Genomic DNA, 5,000 nt, shown 5'->3' on the forward strand with positions numbered 1-5,000 from the left:
GGCACGTTTAGTCGTGGCTCCATTAAATTTCCACCTGCAGTTTAAGGGTTGTAGGAAGATTAGGAAGAACTTTAGGAACAATCTATACCATGATTCTAATCTGGTGCATGAAATCTTCCCATAATAACACCAGGTGGATTTTGAATAAGAAAATATTGCGAACTATATCCAAAACTTGATTTTTTTTTTTAACAGATTATATATTTTTTTACACATTTATTTTTAATGTAATGTCTATTTGTTGTTGTTTTTTAATGGAATTGGTAAAAAGTCGAAAGACATTATCGCTGCATGGTTGATGTACGTGTCTCCCATTTAAGGTCCCGTGTGATCGTAGTTCCCAGAAACTTAAACGAAGTGACAGTACTCACTGATGAATTATTAAAGATAAGAGCGGAGCTGGATGATGTGTGTTTCCTGAAGTCGATGTGCATCTCTGTGGTTACTAGAGCATTGAGCTACACCAGGGGGTTACACTCACTGTCCACTTTAATAGGAACGTGGCTCATTTACGCAGTTTTCCCATTATTCTGTCATGTGGCAGCAGAACCCTGGTGATTTTCAGACCAAAATCTGTTCATGTTCCTCTCAGTCACTCTCAGATTTGGACCTAAGCATCCAAACAGTGTTCCCTAATGTCAGTGTCTTGTTTTAGCAGGATGATGCTCCCTGACACACTGTACACATTGTTCAGGGATGCTTTCAATGAATTCGAGATATTAACCCGGCCTCCAAACTGCCCAGATCTCAATCCGATCGAGCGTATGTGGGACGTGCTGGACAAACAAGTCTGATCCCTATGGAGGCTCCACCTCACAACTTACAGGATTTAAAGGATCTGCTGCTAACATCCTGGTGCCAGACACCACAGCACACATTCGGAGGTCTTGAGGAGTCCAAGCTTTGACTGATCAATGCTGGCGCAAGTGATACAATGAGGTGGTGCTTTAAAATTTGCACAAATATGGCACAGTTGTTATGTCAAAACACACACCCAACACAACCCAAGGAGCTGTTATGATCCTGTATATTTAAAAGTCAATAGTAACAACATTGGGTGTGTTTTTAATGACAGTATATTGTATTACTGAACATCATGCAGACTTCAGAATCTGAACCAACATGTGGAAACTCTGCCCCTTGGCGCCTCGATAAATAATTGAATAGAGGAAAAGGCTGAGGTCGAGGCTCATCGATCAAAGCCATTATCCTCTCGCGTTATGTTCCTCAAGGGGAGTGACGAGTTGAAGATAGGTGGAGTCAGAGCTGTCAATCAAATCCCATAGCCAAGGCTGACATTCAGGTCCAAAAGTCAATGTTTAGATTTATGTAAGGAATGAATGAGGATGTCTTTGTTGAGAAATATCATCTGATATCGAACGTGCAGTGCAGGCTGCGTCCTCTAAGCGGCAAGGTCATAGCAGTGTTGTAATTTTAACCATTAAAAGCTCCCCACAAGAGAAAAGACCAAAATAAAACAGGAGGTCTGAAGTCCAGTAATGTGATATTTCTCTCCCTCACACAGAGACAGACAGACGAGAGAGAGAGAGAGAGAGAGAGAGAGAGAGAGAGAGAGAGAGAGAGAGGAGAGAGAGAGAGAGAGAGAAGAGACAGAGACAGACAAGAAAGAGAGAGAGAGAGAGAGAGAGGAGAGAGACAGAGTGAGAGATAGAGAGAAAGAGAGGAGAGATGAAAGACACAGAGTGAGAGACAGACGAGAGAGAGAGAGAGAGAGAGAGAGAGAGAGAGAGAGAGAGAGAGAGAGAGTCTTGTTTTAGCAGGATGATGCTCTGCACATATTGTTCAGGGATGCGCTCAATCTCAATCCGATCGAGTGTATGTGGGGGAGAAAGAGACAGAGACAGAGACAGAGAGACAGAGAGAGAGAGAGAGAGAGAGAGAGAGAGAGAGAGAGAGAGAGAGAGAGAGAGAGACAGAAACACAGAGAGAGAGAGAGACAGAGAGAGAGAGAGAGAGAGAGAGAGAGAGAGAGAGAGAGAGAGGGAGAGGGTGAGGTAAACAGTAAAATTAGTAAATTCAATACATCACCCAAACTTTTAATCTGGATCTTTAATAATCAAGCAGATCGTTATATATAGAAAAGATCTGGATATTATTATTATTATTATTATTATTATTATTATTATTATTATTATTATTATTATTATATAACGATCTTTCTGGATATATCCAAAGATCTGCAATGTTTCATTCTTCAAAGAGCCGTGTCCTACCTATCATCCTGTGTGCTATCGTTCTCCCTGAATACATCTGCAGAAACAGTACCCGAAGCTCAGGATCGAACCTGTGACCGTGTTGCTGTGAGGCAGCAGTGCTACACACTGTTATTTCTTCACACTTCATTTCTTCTTCACACGATCTGATTTTGATTCGAGCTGAATCGGACGGATCGAAGGTATCCAACGCATAATCGCACAGGTTATTTACGGTGAACGTGTCACTGTTGCAAATTTGACACACGGAGCTTAATTTCAATGCCATTTCATATTGGACATCCATCTTTTTATCGTTCTGTCCTTGTAGCTATTCAGGCGTGTATGTATTTATTCACCCACCATACAACCTTCCAGACAGCCAGCCATTTTTCCTTTCGTCTGTTTGGGCCACCTGTCCCACCCGATAAACAGAGAGTGGTGTGTGTGTGTGTGTGTGTGAGTGAGTGTGAGAGAGAGTGAGAGAGAGAGAGAGAGAGAGAGAGAGAGAGAGAGAGAGAGAGAGAGAGAGAGAGAGAGAGAGAGACAGATGGTGTTTGGGGCCTCAGAGATTATGGGCCTGGTGGTTTCACTCTCTGACCCCGCCCACCTGTCCCAGACCCCCATATACACATACTGTACATTTCCTTTACTTCCCTTACTGAACAACCTGATGACTGATGCGTCTCTGATCCACGCAGCAGCCTGTCGACCCCCGGCATTGATGCCTTAGAACATATTTTTTTCAAAGAAGTACACAAGCAGAATTTTTATTGCTCCAGATTACAGATATCTCCTAACAGTTATCTCATTGCTACTGCTGAGCAAATCAGACATATGCTCAAAGCTTAACCATATCGATATCAAGCTCAGTCACAAGCCAAGCTTCGTTTAATGGCACACCGATGATCAATAGAGACAACATACACACATCTACAAGCACAGGAAGGAAGCATACGCTAATTAACCTTCTGGAGTGATTTAAAGGCCAATAAGGAGTTTTGAACTCAGATGCTGAGGGTGTAAAGTGCTGAAATTCAATAGGGACTTACGACCTTATTGACCTTAACCATATGGAAGGGGACAGAGAAACAGTGACACGGACATCCGACAAGACGTTTTAAGCATCGTTTTTATTCAGCAAACACACACTTCTGTAGCTGTTTTTATTCATGACCACACTGTAGGAGAACAGATGTACAGGGATACTCACTCACTCATCTCACTCATTTTCTACCGCTTATCCAAACATCTCTGGTCACGGGGAGCCTGTGCCTATCTCAGGCGTCATCGGGCATCGAGGCAGGATACACCCTGGATGGAGTGCCAACCCATCGCAGGGCACACGCACACTCTCATTCACTCACACACACACACACACTACGGACAATTTTCCGGACAACCTACCATGTATGTCTTTGGCCCGGGGGAGGAAACCGGAGTACCCGGAGGAAACCCCCGAGGCACGGGGAGAACATGCAAACTCCACACAAACAAGGCGGAGGCGGGAATCGAACCCCCAACCCTGGAGGTGTGAGGCAAACGCGCTAACCACTAAGCCACCGTGTCCCCCCCATGTACAGGAATAGTTTAATAAAATGAACGCAAATACACAATAATATAAAACCATGTCCTGGTTGATTAGCAGAAGATGCTGACAGTTTGAATGTTAATTAAAGTGCAGAATAAAAGATCAGGGATATCAATAAATGAAAAGACTTGAAGAAGAAATGCCAACTCTATCGGCACGTCATAACGAAGCGCTCTAAATTCATGATGTAACCTGGTCTCTGTTTATTGAGCTTCGTTGCTAGAGATATTAAAAGCAACGTGTCCCTATAATATCTACAAAATTTAATGAAGGAAGTTAGAAAGAAAAGCAGCCCTCAGACCAGACAGACTGCACCAGATTGATTCGATGAACATTATTATGAATATCGATCCCGACACTGAGGGAATCACGTCCACGCCTCACCGTACAGCGACGATGAATAGATACAGAATGAAGAAGTGGAAAATAAGTCGAATCTTTTTTATACACACGAGTCGAGAACCTAAAGAGAATCTGAAGTGATCAGATTCGTCTGCCGTGTTTCATGTAGAGGAACTGAGAGAGCTGAAGAACACTAAAACATATAAACATCATACTATAAACCATCACTCACTCACTCACTCAATCACTCACGTATTCGTTCGTTCATTCATTCACTCATTCACTCCATCAATTATTCACTGATTTACTCACTCCTTCATTCAGTCATTCTCTCAATCATCTACTCACTCATTCATTCATATGCTTATTCCTTCAGTCTCTCACTTATTCACTCTCTCATACATTCCCACACTCATTCATTCAATCATTCACTAACTCATTCCTTTGTTCATATGATCATTCATTCACTTATTCACTGATTCAGTTTTTCTTCCTTTCATTCATGTACTCACTTACTCTCTCATGCACTCTTTCACCTACACACTCACTCACTCACAAATTCATTCCTTCACTAGCTCGTTCATTTTCTCATATACTCATTCATTCATTCACTCCCTCTCTGACACACACCCTCACTAATTAATTCATTGTTTCTTTCTTTTATTCATTCACCCATTCCCTCATTCACCTTTCATTCACTCACTCACACCTTCATGCTCTCATTCACTTGCATAATCATTCCCTCACTCATTTGCACTTTCATTCTCGTTCACTCTCTCACTTTGAGTCATTGCTTTACGCTGCAGGTCTACACACAGATCAGCTGATCTGACGAATCCCAGCTTTAATCAGGA

The 5,000-nt window shown here is 42.4% G+C and overlaps 1 protein-coding gene across 5 annotated transcripts in view; it reads right to left on the bottom strand.

Annotated features, from left to right (window-relative positions):
- The window catches only part of nav2a (neuron navigator 2a), an 83,148-nt gene that overhangs the window by 75,408 nt on the left and 2,740 nt on the right, over nucleotides 1-5,000 (bottom strand). The gene's annotated exons all lie outside the window — the stretch shown is intronic.

This window comes from Tachysurus fulvidraco, chromosome 2, assembly GCF_022655615.1.
Source record: "Tachysurus fulvidraco isolate hzauxx_2018 chromosome 2, HZAU_PFXX_2.0, whole genome shotgun sequence".
Taxonomy (NCBI): Eukaryota; Metazoa; Chordata; class Actinopteri; order Siluriformes; family Bagridae; genus Tachysurus; species Tachysurus fulvidraco.